Raw genomic sequence first — 16,082 nt, 5'->3', positions numbered from 1 at the left:
CTCGGTTAAAACATAGAGAAAGGGCCAAGTATCAAGCCACAATATACGATGCGCCAAAAAAGCGGTTTCTAAGTGTGTATAGAACCCAAATACCGCCCGCAACTGCTCTGAAAGATCAAGTGCTGATGTCTAATGGACTTCAATGGGGGTATCGGTTTGATTACCTGGCCTGTAGAGTGAACCTCTATACGGTAGCCGAAGGAGAAGAATATACAGACCAGACTTTAGGAGTGGACTACGGGCTTGAAGACTGGATGGTTTTTCGCAAGGTTGTGTGTCCCGAACTGAGCCTTATCACCAAGGGTTATAGCTTGTTCACGGGCTACGAGACCCGTTGGGAAGGTGCCCCTGACTCCTCAGGAAGAATATTTCACAGGGTGAAAATACAAAGAAAGAATGGACTTCCATGTGGCTACGTGGAGTTCTATATCAGCAACGAGGAAACCCGCAACCAAAACATTCGTGATGGTGGCCTGACTGGGGATTTTAGGTTGCGCATGCTTATTCCTTTTCAAATTTGGGATCTAATGGAATTGAAAATGTTACAGCTGTTGGACGCTCTCTTTGTACAGAGCCAACAGCGGCAGAGCATTGTTCATGTAAAGAAGTGCATATTATATACGAATCCTGAGGATTATGATTCAAAGGAGCCCCAAGAAGGTACATCCTCAGAAGGGACAGCCTCCGAAGAAAACTAAGTACGCGGCTGCGTTAACCACGCCCTGATACCCAAAGGACTGGTTCAACAATAAAAGGAGTGCCCTTAAAGCCTCCAGTTCTTCATTTCATCATACACCATGAATATTCATACAGCATACCAGGACTCCGATACGACATGGGGGCCAGACCCTAAGGACTCTATGCCTCGCAGCCCGACATTCTACTCCCCCCTGGCGAGACCCACGACACCCCCTACATTTACACAGCCTGAGGATGTGTTTGATGGGGTAGTCAGTACTATTTTTGTGGACACCATCGAGGCCTCTGTAGCCACACTTTTAGACGTGGTGATTGGAGAATATATAAGAGAAAAATGCATCGGTTGTGAGATCAATCAAACCAGCCAGCGCGTCATCCGTGCCTATACGACCCGCCAAGATACTACTTCTTCAACCATTTTGAGGAGCTGGTGAAAAGACTGTGGTCCTGCAGGTTTATACCATCGCTGGTCAGAGCCCTGGAGTCTATGGGTCTTGTGCCGTCTATCCCCAGAGTTTACGGGGTAACCGAGGCATTCCTACATGAACTGAAGGAGGCAATCTACGTCCACGAGAAACTCAAAGAAATCCGACAATAAATACCGGGAAGCTGTGGTGGCTGATGTGATGACTTTCTGGCTCAATAAACCCCAAGAGACCGAGTGACATTTTGTTATTTAGTTGTAAAGCAATGGGTAACTATGTGTCTACGATGTTAGAGAGAATAAATAAAATTCTTCTTTTGAGAGAACTTACAAATGTTATGCATCAGATTATTGAAAATAAAGTGAACAATGTATCGTTCTACACGACACACAATGCCTGGGTTAATGAAGAGCGTGTGCTGAAAATGGAACAAATCATGAATCATGTACGACATACGGGCGAGAGTCTGCAATGGACACAACTGGTATCACGTCTTGTGGATGATTCTGAAGAATTAGAAACAACTTTGTCTAAGATTTTACTTTATTTGTTTGAAACACCATTTAATTGTAACGTGTATCATATTTGTTGTTTATATGCTTATATATCGGACATGTGTGTATTTAAAAATTCAGCGACACAAGCCTGTAAATCTAAACCAAATATACAGGGTGTTGCATGCTGTGATCGTTGAGAAAACTGGGACATGTATCCTGCAAAGAATCCTGAATTGTCTGTATACGTAATACTAGATGCATAAAATAAAAATTCTAAAATGAAAGTGAAATGTTGTCGTTATTTGAAAGTGGCTCATTAACGTTATTGTACCTCAGCGAGGCAAGAAGGATGGCGGAGCAGATGTTGAAAAACATTTATTATAATCCCTCTAACCCCGGGTCTTATGGGGGTAAAGAGCATTTCCAGAGAGCTATAGCCGAAGAAACAGGTAGCCTGTTAAGCGATGCTAAAGTGAATAAGTCAGAGCAGGATGCATTAGGATGCATCAGAGCAGGATGCATTAACTCTCCATAAACCTGTAAGAAAACAATTTCCAAGAAATATAGTTTTTTCTACGCATCCCTTGTCCCAATTTCAGGCGGATCTATGTGACATGCAGGCCCTTGCAGATAAAAATGATGGAAATCGCTACATGCTAACGGTTATAGATATTTTCTCTAAAATAGCATTTGTAAGGGGCTTAAAAAAATAAGAGCGGGGCAGAGGTGACCCGGGCCTTTGACTATCTTGAAGGAAGGAGGAGCCCCCAAGAAAGTGCAGACTGATGGCGGAAAATAATTTTTTTATAATACTTTTCAGAAACTCATGAAGAAGCACAATATCGTACATTTTGCTACAGGCTCGGATTTGAAAGCTTCAGTTGTTGAACGCTTTAACAGAACTCTGAAGGAGCGGATGTGGAGATATTTTACAGCTCACAACACGCATAGATATATCGATATAGTTCAAGATTTAGTGAAGGGATACAACAGCAGTTACCATAAGAGTATACGTATGAAGCCCTCCGAGGTCTCTTCTGAAAACTCTTTTCAAGTCTTTAAAAATCTGTATGGTTTGTTCCCCTTTCGTCGTAAGAAAAAAATAAAAATTCTATTCATAGTGGGGGACTTGGTGCATATATCCAAGCTGAGGGGTGTTTTTGACAAAAAATATGAGCAAGGTTACAGCGATGAGTTGTTCACCGTTACAGAGTGTCTGCCACGCATATTCCCGGTCTACAAGTTAAAAGATTATGACGGGGAACTTATAGCGGGATCTTTTTATGAGAAGGAATTACAGAAGGTACAGTTGGGTAAAGACAAAGTCTTTCACGTGGAGGAGATTCTAGATCAAAAGAGAGAAAAGGGTAAAAAAAATCATGGTACACACCGGCTTCTACCTGACTTTCCCCACTTATGCGTCTGCACATATATATCGTAATAATCAGAGTTCGAATTATACAACCAATTTTCCAAAGCCTATAGAGTTATCAGAGGCCTGGGAAGTAGGTCTCAGCGAGATTACATACCCCCATAGTTGGTATAATATCAAAGATAAGGACCGTGATTTTTATTGCAAAAAGTTATCTGAACCTGCAAAACTTATTAAGCTTAAAAAAGGATTCTATAGAACCGTCGACAGGATCGTCTCAGAGTTGAATGAACTCCTAACCCTGAACAATATGGAAATATTCCTGATCTACAACCCTATATACATAAACGGGTACAAATCTCAGGGGATGCTGACGGGGGTATAAAGACCAGCGGTAATTTAGCCTACATGTTGGGGATGGGTCCCAATAAATGGACGTATGTGAAAGATAAATTATTCCCATTCCTTGCGGATATACATGCAGGATTTTACAACATATTTGTGTATACCGACATCATATCCTATCAAAGGGTCGGAGACAGCTGTGTGCCCCTCCTGAGAACAGTTCATATAGACGAAAAGGATGGGGACATAGTCACTGTCACCTACGACAAGCCACACTACGTACCTGTAAGCAAGAAATATATTGAAAACATTCTGGTTGAGCTTAAAACGGATCAGAACGAAAACATTGAATTTACTTATGGTAAAATGATTGTAAAACTCCACTTTAGACCCTCCAAAACCTCTACATATATAATATTTGTATTATATATATTTCTAAACATAATACAAATACATTTAAAAAGGGTTATGGACCATCAACATCTCGACCCTAACCGCTATGTCTCATACTATGTTGATCAAGTGGGTAATGGACTACCCGGCTATTATGGATCCCCGACCATGTACGGTTCGGGGATAGGAGGTATATTTCGTAACCTCTTTAGGATGGTTTTACCGTTTATGAAGAGAGGCTTCAGCATAGCCAAACCACATTTAAAATCAGCGGCTAAAAATATAGTAAGTGAGGTTGTAGCCAATGCTAAGACCAGAAGGGCGTCACCAGATGCCGAGCATCAAGAAGGCTCGGGGCTTATGATGTTGTCTCGAAGACCAAAAAAGAGACCTCCGGGTATAAGGCGCAGGCTTGCCCCTAAAAAGCGGAGGTTAACAGTTAAAAGAAACTCAGTAAGTCAAAGACGTGGTAAAGTGAGGAGGTCTGGACCAAAAACGACAAAAAGAATACTCGGAAGTATTTTCTAAAAGAACAAGCAACATGGCTCTTTTACACCGCATGTCCTCTGAAGCTATAAAGACAGAGCTCGATCTTTTCACGGCCCCCTTAACCCAACATTCAATAGAGAGCTCCAGTTATGTGAAGATAGCCCCACTCTCTGCCATTACTGACAACGGTCCTATAGAATTTTTCATACCAGGCCACGGTGACAACTATCTGAACTTCAACAACACCTTGGTGCATTTGCGTCTAAAAGTGACCAAAAGAGATGGCACTAATATTGCAGGCGATGCCAAAGTGAGTCTCATTAATTACCCCGTGGCCACCATCTTCTCCGAAGTGGACGAACGCCTAATCAGTCAAAGCAGTGCCACATACCCTTATAGGGCCATCATGGAGTGTTTACTCAACTACTCCGAAGACACTCTCAAGACACAATTCAGCGCCGGGCTGTTTAGCAAGGATACTGCAGGAGGCTCTATGGAATCGACAGACCCTTCCACTGGTGCAAACAAAAGACTGTAGGCACGCGCTCGCTACTGCGCCGAATCTCGAGAGTTTCATTTGCTAGGGCCTATACACTCTGACATTTTCTTTCAAGAACGTTTACTCTTAAATTCGGGTTGATTTAAGAGTAAAATTAACCAGGGCCAAGGATGAGTTTTGCCTGATGTCTGCCCAGGACGGGGACTTTAGTTTAAAAGTGTTGGGGGCAACGCTTTTTATTAAAAAAGTGTCTGTATCTCCGGCAGTTCGTCTGGGTCACTCACAGGCTTTGATGAAAGGAAATGCCCTTTACCCTCTCCAAAGAATTACCATGAAAACCTTTAGCATACCTGTGGGCAGTAGAATCTGCAGTCAAGAAAACCTATTTCTAGGCCCTTTACCTCGATACGTGGTTATAGGTCTGGTTGATCACGCCTCTAATACGGGCAGCTTAGATTAAAAAAACTTTACTTTTCAACACTTCAATGCAGAGTATGTAGCTCTCCGTCAGGAAGGACGTCAGGTCCCTGCTAAGGCTTTCCAACCGCAATTTAATAACCGGATATCTGTGCGAGAATTTTACAATCTATTCCTGGCTACAGGGCGGCATCTAAAAGATCTCTCTTTACCTATTGACAGAAATGATTTTGCAGAGGGTTACACATTGTATGCTTTCAATTTATCACCTGATGATGACACCTCAGGAAATCTGTCTGTGGTGTCCCAAGGTAACCTCGGGCTGGAAATGCGTTTCCATACACCTTTAGCCTGTACAGTTAGCATGATTGTTTATGCATGCTCTGATTCAATCTTGGAAGTGAATGCCCGAAGACAGGTCTTAGTGGATTATTATTAAGGATTGTTGAGCAAAGACATGAATACGCAAGAGTTGGAAGGGCTCATGAGCCGATTGATTGGAAAACAATTTTGTGGAGTGTTGGCTTGTGATGAATTACCTATTGAGAAATGGCCGGAGCGGCCTGTCATGTTTATTGTCAATACCCATCCTAAACACATGCCGGGTGAACATTGGCTCGCTATGACATTAGAAGAGGAAGGAGGAAGAAAAATCGAAACTTTTTTTGATTCCTACGGCTTTCCCCCCGGTTTTTCACATTTCCCCAAATCTACTAAAGAATTTTTGACCAAAAACGGATCAAAGATATACTACAGCATCAAACAAGTGCAAGATAACCTTTCCGCTACATGTGGTCAACACTGCATATTCTACCTATGCCAAAGAGCCCGGGGAGTTTCTTTTGAAGATGTTATGTCTCTTTATAAGGATGATTTAAGAAGTAATGATAACGTTGTAGCTTGTTTTGTTAGAAAATATCAAAAGTGTTCAAATGTGTGTCCTTTAAGACCGTGTAATCAAGGCGTATGCTCACGTCAAATGTTTCAAGAATACCACAAATGTTAAATTGCTTATTTTTTCAAATAAAATGTATTGAATTTAAACATAGTCATTCAAAAGTCATTCAAAAGTCTAACCACCCAGAGAGATCGGGATTAGGAAAAGGTCCTGAGACGTTCTCAGGGGGGTAAATGAGTTATCATCATCCCTTTCATATGGGGGCGGGGTTGTTGGGGCATCTTTAGGGGTGCTGTATCTCGTTGAAGGTTTTTGTTTTAAAGCTTGAATCTGTTGACGTAGCTTATAGTTGGGTACACCCGAGAGGGGAATGTTGAGGATTGCCAGGGCCTTAAGAAACTGACGCCACCCGGGAGGTCTTCTGTCATCAGCAACCTTGTGGGCAGCCGTGGTACTTTTAAGCAAGTCAAGCATATGTGAACCCCTGACAACAGCGCCCTGAAGGATAAACTCTCCTTTGTCATTCCAAGTAGCGGTCCCCTTTGAGTCTTTTATCTTGTTCATAATGTATCTAACATCTTTCCTGTTACGTGCCAGAACATGTGTCAACATGTCCTGCATAACCTTATCTTCAACAGGCATTTGATCTTCAACAGGTAAGATCGCAGTTACAGGGGCTTGGCTCTCGCTAGGCCCGTCATCTTTTAAAGGGTCCGGTAGGGAAAGCGTTAAATGGTTGGTCTCTCTCTCCCCTTGTTTTACCAAGGCCAAATACCTTTGCAATAGGTTTGTGTATTTTTGGATCTTATCATAGGGGTTCAATCCTTTTCGGTTCAAAATATCCTTCATGGCCGTATCCAAATCATTTTCCGATGTTTGATATTTTCAGGACCCTGCATTTGTTTTTTAAGTCTATCCAACTCTTGTTGTGGCACCAAATACATTTTATTGGCCATCACGCTCGGTGTTCACCCCCCACGTCTGGCAGCAATAAGGCTGGTGATGAAGGGCACAGCTATACTTAGTAAAGGTAGAAGAAAACCCCCAGACTGTTGTATGCTATGTCTTTTTTTTTGAAGACTGGCCCTTTTATTGGCAAAGCGTTTGATTGCGGTCTTTTGTCTCTTTAATTTTTTCAATTGGGTCAGGGTGAGTGGAATGCATCCTTTGAGAAGATTCAAAGCAATCTCACATAGGGATAATATCAGATCTGAAGAACAGCGACCCAAGATGGCCTTCCGTTCTTGGTAGCGTCCTCATAGCTCTCCATAAAGTAGGATTTCCTTCCCGGGTACATCTGTTGAGCTAGAGTGCTAATTTGCAGTTTGTATCTAGGATTTTTGAACAAACCCATGTAATTGGCGTTCAAGCTAATGGTACGGCTATTTTTACCTTGGTGAAACACGTTCTGCACCAAGTAAAGCACGGACAGGTTTCTATGATGAGTATATTGGGTAAAAGCTCGTGCAATTTCGGGATGTTCGCTACCTGCAAATAGCATATCGTCCAAAACCAGCAGATTGTTTTTATGAGGAGGGAGAAGTTCATCATCAGACAGAGATTCAGGTATTCCTTCAACAAACTTGATTTTTATTGTCTTCAATAATTCAGCATACAGAGGTGGTGTTGACCTATTGCAAAGCATAGCTTATTACCAGGATTGTGAACGTTTATGAGGTAGGCCCTTTTATTGCTTATGATTTCTGATTGCATTAGGCTATCTAGCTTCCGTCTCTGACCCCCACCACCCTGGGGTTGACGTATTATTTGCACTACAAGCTCGAGGGTCCTATCGGCTATGACGGATAAATTTGACTGAACAAGTCGTTCTAGCAGGGCGATAAATTGTTCAAGATCTGCTTCGCCATTGGGTAAAGTACACACAGTTTAAAGCATGTCATAATTAATTACACCTTTTTACTATGCCTTTCTTACAGATAAAGGGCCTGGTTAGCCCTGACCATTATCCGTATCCAATTCACCATCGCCATGCCTGGCTCTCTTGCACGCACCATCAAAGCTCCGTAAGTTTTCACTCCATGGGTAGATAATCCGTCGGGCATGTAGATCCTGGGTATGTCTCAAGGATAGACGCGGCCAGCGCCGTAATTGTTCACGATTTTGGGAAAGACTGTCCAGCTTATTCATAAGGGTTATGAATATGGGATAAATCCATTTAAAGCTAAACACTGGCATAAAAAAGTTGACATCCATGCATGCTTTGGAAGATACATGAGAACTGACAGACTTTGTCGCATTTGCACTATCAAATTGTTCACATGCTAAAATTGTCACTTTGGAGTCAGGGCTATAGGCCATTGAAGCGATTCTTAGGGCCTTCAGATCACTGCGTCCGCAGACCTGTTCTTCCAGTGCATATCCGGGCACAGTTGTACCACTCAGGGCCTGTTCAATTTTACAGAGCGCTAGCCTAATCTTAAGCCATTCTCTCATCTGCAGAGCAGGAGAAAAACTCCCAGGTTTTGCCTGATAAAGGGGTTTGGGGCCACTGTCTGTGAATATCTTAACCGTAGAATCCTCCGGTTGGAATATGTAAGACATATGTCCCTCACTCGTACCCAAAACTCCTTTAAAACATTCTGGGGCTTCACACAGAACTTCCTCGAGGCTTTTGTCACTGGCTTCCTGACACGAGACGCATAGCATCCCGAGAATTGGCCTAGGAGACATAATTTTCTGTTTAATGTTCAGGGTTTATTTTTAAAAATCTTGTTTAGTGTTCTGGGGCCGCATGTCTTGTTCTGGGTTTTATTTATAAGGTGTCTGCCAACCCCAATACCCCAGGACATTCGTGTTTCATAGACAACAACACTAAGGTCAATAAAACAGGGGGTGGGGGGCCATACTCTTCGAAATGTTCATCTCCCCAGTTCAAAGAGGTCCCTAGACATCAATCATCATGACAACTTCAAAGGCATTATATACATATTGTCGCACTCACTCTAAGGCGTGAGAACAGGAACAAGATGCCCATATATGGGCATAACCACGTGATCACTTCCCGCCAGGATGCCCTGACCGGATGCCCAAATATGGGCATGCACACAGCATCCGGACATAGGGTCATAAATCAAACGTTTGACGTGTGCCGTCTACTTTATTCTCTCTGGTGTGTTTTTTTTAGCTTCTACTGTAAAGATATTGAGATTACCTTACGGTTGAATATCCTCTGTGAGGCGCCTCACAGTCGATTCTGATGGGTGACTGGGTGGTACTGATTCCCTCTGCAGTTTTCTGTGGGAATGAGCTGGTAGACACAACATACACTGATTTTGCAAAACATTAAGGACACCTGCTCTTTTCATGACATAGACTGACCAGGTGAACCCAGGTGAAAACTATAATCCTTAATGTAGTTGTTGTATTTATTTTGGATCCCCATTAGCTTTCAGTAGGAAACAAGATGTTGCAGTGGGCTAAGGAATGAAAACACTGGAGAATTTTAAAAACATTGCCTGGTCTGATGAATCCCTGTTCCTGCTGTTTCACGCTGATGGGAGGAAACCACGAGTACAACATTGCAGGCTGGTGGTGGTGGTATGATGGTGTGTTTTCAGGCCACACATTGGGCCCCTTGATAAAAGTGGAGCAACGTTTGTGTACAAATCATTGCCAATCAGGTGCATCCCTTCATGGTGGCAGTGTATCCATCTGCAAATAGATTTTTTTCAGCAGGATTATGCCACAAGGCTTGTCCAGAACTGATTCCAAGAACAAGACAGGGAATTCAGCTTAATGCAGTGGCCTGCCGAGTCACCAGATCTCAATCCAATTGTGCATCTGTGGGAGGAGATGGATCAAGCTATTCGGAGTAGAGATCCACTCCCAGCCAACTTGACACAATTGTAGGAAGCATTGGAGTCAACATGGGCCAGCATCCATGTGGAACGTAGAGTAGAGAATAGAATAGAGTCCATACCCTGACTAATTGAGGCTGTTCTGAGGACAAAAGGAGGTATAACACAATAATAGGAAGGCGTTCCTAATGTTTTGTGCACTCAGTGTATATCAGATAAAGATGTTGTGGTGATCACTTTTCAGCATTAGTTTGGGTGGATTATTTTATATTACTAACAATTTTGTTTAATGATAAACAGGCTATGAATCGACTACTTGTGTTTATTAATTTCTCTTTTAATACTAGATTCATTATTTTAGTCATTGATGATGAATGTATTTGAATAACTGTATTGAAGTTAATTGATCTGGCGGCAGGTAGCCTAGCGGTTAAGAGTGTTGGGCCAGTAACTGAAAGGTCGCTGGTTTGAATCCCGAGCCGACTAGGTGAAAAATCTGTCATTGTGCCCTTGAGCAAGCCAATGAACTCTTATTTGTCCTGTAAGTCTCTCTGGATAAAAACATCTGCTAAATGACAAAAATGTAATGAAAAATAATGTTTGTACATGAATTCATGCTGGGCAGCCACTTTTTTCTCATGTGTATAATTAAATGAAATAAACTGTTTTTTAGTTAAATACTGTATGTTGTCGTGGTAATTTCCTGTATTACTAAATGATGAGTTTACAAACCACACACAAGTCAGTTATATTTTAAACTCCATCTTTAATTAAATGAGTTTCACCATAGCCCTTTGACTCTCAGATCAATTCAGTGTCTATAAATGAATTCTCTGAGAGTGCTTACAAAAGAATACTTAGTATCTTTTATAGCCAAGATACACCCCTCTCAACTCACATGACGAACCACAGATCTCAGGAACTTCACAAAGGGCCTTTTACTTGAAAGAGGATTATCCCATAGCCAGATAGCATTAGCTATAAATTACCGTTCAGTTTGGTCTCTTAGACGAGGTTCTACTTCTCGTTCTTGGTACTTCATATTACCAAAACATTACCTCATCCAATGGCATATATCAATTGTCTACTTTAGATACTTCCATCTCAAATACAACCCACCCCTGGACAAGCTCCCTGGGGGGAGTGAGCCTCTAGGTCATATACTATCTCAAGATTCATGCAACATCAGAGGGGTAATACAATGCTTCCAGACACTGCCATACTCCTCCCCCCCCAATGGGAAAAGGAGGGAGTGACTGGAGTACAGACATAGTGGAGCCCTTCACATGGTTTCACAGATATATTCATAATGAAGACAATGTTCAAACCTGAATTCTCCCTTTCTGATATTCTGCCTATTACCAGACATGTAAAAGACAAGCCTGACCTCTCCCCTCTCTGGGCCCCAAGTGACTTTTCCCTAGAGGAGGTAGGAAAATGCAACTGCCAACAGTATAGTCCAAAAGAAGACATTCTAATGACAAGTATAAAGTAAATAAAACATCTTGTTCCTCTATGTTACCTAACTAATTCTGATTCAGCTACGAAAATATACAAAACTGGCCAGAGGGACATGACCATAGTAGGCTAGAGCAACTAAGTTAGTGTTTATGTTAGCTAGCATGCAAGTATCCAGGCAGAGTTTCTTATGTTGGCCTAGAGAAATAATAGTTTGCGACATTAACGGAAACTGATCATTAATATAGCAACCTTATCAAATTACAAATGTTTTCAAAAATGTTGACGCTTACAATTATCCGCGTGTCGTTGTGTTACGTCTTGAGGAACAAATGGCGGGTGAATGACTTGCTTCTTTCTCCCAGTTTTGAGGCATGACGGTTATACATTGTAATACATTCCGTTGTGATATTGTAAACGAACATCGGTTTCTTTTGGAGCGCGATTCATCAACAATTATGTATTTTGGGGAGATAATTTGAGGCCAGGAAGATGTTAAAGGAGGCATTAGGAAAGGTAGTCAGTCAGAGTGACCAGTAGTGGTTTTGTATTGATTTCATGCGTCTCAGAAGAGCAGAAGGAGAAAGCATTTTGTTTTTCGGAGCAGGGCAGCAATAAAAGGGAGTTATATCTGGGGTTTTGTTATATATTGAGGTTCATCGTCTTGAGCAGAAGATTCCACGAGTGGTTGGAGCACTAAACCGTGTAGTAGATGAAAAGAAGAAAGAAAGTCAATCAGTTTTACCGTTGTTTGAAGAAGATAATCTGCCTACTACCGAGGTAAAGTTGCTTTTATATTCACACATTCGGACATTCAACAGACATTCAACAGACATTCAGCAGACATTTGCAAAAAGCCATTCTTAATTGTAAAAATCTGTAACTAATTCATTGATTGTCACATAAATATAAAAATAGATATGGTTTATACTTTAAATGTCTAGCATACTTTTACAACCTTCGTTTTGAATTTAAAAAATCCAGTTTTGATTTGATAGAAATATATAAAATCTATTAGATGCCATTCTAGTAATGTTTGATATTACAACATTGATATGTGATACCTTTTTTATCAACAAATACGTTTTTTGCAAATGTATGCCTTTATTACTATACGATTTATATTGCCTGAATACTCAACGATGATTAGCACCTCAGTTATGTGGTGCTTCTGTCAGGGTTGTGGTCAAATGTCCTTTAAAGTCAATTTAGCAATTGAACAAAAATCCATTTCAATTTGAAATTGTTCCTAATTGCAAAAACATGTAACAAAATTGAGGTATTCCAGAACTGTTATTTACATGTAAATCAACATAACCCTGTTTTATGACTTTAATACTGCAGATAGAATGCTTTGTGTGCCAGAGATGGTTCCATTTAGCTTGTCTGGGGATGACAATGAAGGACTTCAACAAAGCCAAAACAGAAAATGATTGGAAGGGGCCTCTTTGCTGTTAAATTAGAGACGTATGAAAGAATGACTGTTGTGCTTTGTAACTACTTTAACATGTGGAACTGTTGCCCTAAAAATGCAAACATTGATTTGACATACAATTTAATATTGTAAACATTGTACAACTTTATGTAAACATTGTCTAGCTTCATATAGAACAAATTGCACTTGAAATGAACATTTATTTTAAGGTAATTTAAATAAATGCATATTCTCACTTTTTTCAAGAAACAATCACTGAATTAGTTAATGATTTCTTCATCTTTAAATGCAATATTTGAGATTTTATGTATTTCTATCAAATCAAAACGGAAATCAAAACGGGAATTTCTACTCAAAGCAAAGGTTGTAAAAGTATACTAGACATTTATAGAATGAATCATACATAGTTTGATGTTTCTGTGACAAACGGTGAATTAGTTATTGACTTATACAGTTTTAAATGATATTTGATAGATTTTATGCTAGACTTTTATAGAATAAACCATATCTATTTTCGTTTCTGTGACAATCAATTAATTATAGATTTTTTGCATTTAAATGGCTTTTGGTGAATGAATCGGTCTGGCTACTCATGCGATTTTTTAAAAAGTACCTCAATGACGTTACCTTTATCTCAATTACGGCCTACTAAGGAACAGTGGGTTAACTGCATTGTTCAGGGGCAGAAGAACAGATTTTTGCCTTGTCAGCTCAGGGATTCGACCCAGCATCTTTTCAGCTACTTGCCCAACGCTCTAACCACTAGGCTAACTGTGATGCTAGGATATATATGATATGCAGTGTGAGCTATTGTGAATAAGCCACTGCAGTTATGAAATTGATAAAAGAATGGCCATGTTTCAAGTGTGTGACGACAGAATATTTGGGGTATTTATTAGGATCTCCATTAGCCGCTGCAAAAGTATCACAATTGTTCACTTCTCTCATTGACTTCTCAAACCCCGGCTTGGTCTGCTTTGCAGGCCTTCTCAGAAGTCTCGCGGTTTTACGTCTCTGGGTTTAGAAACTGGTAGTGGGGGAACAGGAAGTTCCGCGCAGGTGCGCATCATTCTTCAGAATAAAGGATACGCCAGAATTGTGCAGTCGAGACGACAACTTCTGTGTCCGTTTCAAATGTATTACTACTGGTATGTAATAGCACGTTCTAATATCGGAAGTGTCATATATACATATATTCATATACATAGCTCATAAATCAAGCATATATATTAAATATCATTTAGGTGGCCTAGACTGATTTAGAGCCTGCTTGTGACCATAGGATTAAAGCTTGCACAACACACCCCATTGCTAAGACTCCTGGACACACAAACATTTCATCGCATGAACACACACACTTCACTCCCCTCTCTACTGGTCGGGTGCCAAGAGCAGAGGACTCTGCTGTGCACCAATGGGGCTCCTGGTATGGCCAGAGCAGACCCGCCTCCAACTCTTCAGGACCAGTCAGAAGACCAACACGAAGAGACTCTACCTACATTGTTCCATGTATAAAATCTGATGTAATCTCTGTTTAGGCTAGCCTTTTTCAGCTGACTCGATACTGAGCCATATGACTAGGTCCGTGCACGCTAAACTGCAGGACAAAATATCGTTGACTTAATAAACCTGCCATTTTGCTACAACTGAAATCCACTCTGTCCAGTGTCCATGATTTGGTCTCACTCTCCAGTAATTGAAACACCAACAGAAGAACATGTCATAACATGCTAGGTAACAAATACGTCAAGGTATTATCACGTTTGGTGAAGGATTTATGTGCTATTTTGGTGTCAAAACAGCGTGAGTGAACGTGATTTCTTGTTTACAAGTCACATAGAGACTTTGGGTTAAAGTTAGTCTCTGAGTGGATGTAACGTTATATCATTTTGTCAAGGTAATTTCATAAAGGATCAATTTATTTTAGATTTCTGGGTTCGTTTTACGTGTCGTTTTTGGTTTTGTGTAAGATTCACGAGGTGGTAAAATGGCGGTTCCCCCTCGGTCTGCATTAACGTACTTCAGTGCAGGCAGTGAGGGTGCAGGAGAGAAAGACAATTTTACGGTTGAGCTACTGTTTTCGAGCTAAATGTAATGATTATCAGTTTTCCTCATGTGAACTAATATTCAGAGACATTCAGTTGTTTCTGTCTATCTATACATGTTACTATGGTGTGAACGGGAAATATCATTGATTTTTGATGTGAAATAATACAGGGAAGACAAGGTTATTCAGGAAAATAGTACATAGTGCTGCCTACAACATACTACAACCTTGTACTAAATGTTTTTTGAGTCATTTATGCATTTATGTGTATAGGGGATATCTACTATAGATTAAGTGTGTTTAAGTTGTGTAGTCTAATTTAAAGTGTATACTTTGTCTAGTGTGAATTAATTAATGTTTTGTTGTCAATGCTTAGCTACCAGATCTATTGAAGTGAGATCAGTGCTAGACTTGGACAGGAGCTCACCGAAGCTGAGTACCATCACCTCACATTTCTACTGTTTGAGCTCATGTTCCTCTTATAGAATATTAGCTCAACAGTATTGTGGTGCTCCTGCAGCTAAATATAAACAATATTTTTAGATAATAAATTAAGTGCCAGAACTGTCAAGACTAACTTTTGTGTCCGTTTCTCTTTATTACTACTGGCTGACTCAGATTAAGTCTGAGGCTGGTAATATCAACAGAGGACAGACAGCCTGCCTCTCTCCTTCTACACGTTTTACGGTTGCACAACTGTGTTGTGTTTTTGAAGTAATACAGTGAATACAAGGTTATTAAGGAAAATAAAACTAACTAACCTTGTACTAAATGGTTTTTGAGTCATTTATGCATTTATCTACTACAGGTTAAGTATTAGCTCAAATGTATTATGAAGCTCCTGCACCTAAATATAAACAGTACCGGCACCCAAAATGAGTATCGGCAACTATTTCAGTCAAAGTCCAGCACTGAATTAGATAATTGAACAATAAAAAATATCATATATTTAATAGAGAGTAAAGTAAGTGCCATAACTGTCAAGACAATAACTTTTGTGTCCGTTTCTCTTCTACTTGCCGACTCAGGTATGAGGCCGGTAACATCAACAGTGAGGACAAACCCAGCCTGCCTCTCTCTCCTTCCACATTGAGTCCAAACCTACAGTCACTGGGTCCTGATTGTGACAGTGGAGCCTAGTTTGCACTGCAGGATCCAGAGATGGCATCAGTGAAGCTGGAAGACTGCAGTCAAACATTGGAGCTGAATGTCATCATTAAAGATGAAGAAGAGGAGGAGAAGATTGGGAATTCTCTTTGTCATGGTAAGAGCAGGTTCTATCTTTCTAAT

Source organism: Salvelinus namaycush, chromosome 40 (assembly GCF_016432855.1).
Source record: "Salvelinus namaycush isolate Seneca chromosome 40, SaNama_1.0, whole genome shotgun sequence".
Taxonomy (NCBI): Eukaryota; Metazoa; Chordata; class Actinopteri; order Salmoniformes; family Salmonidae; genus Salvelinus; species Salvelinus namaycush.
This window is presented reverse-complemented; position numbering follows the sequence as displayed.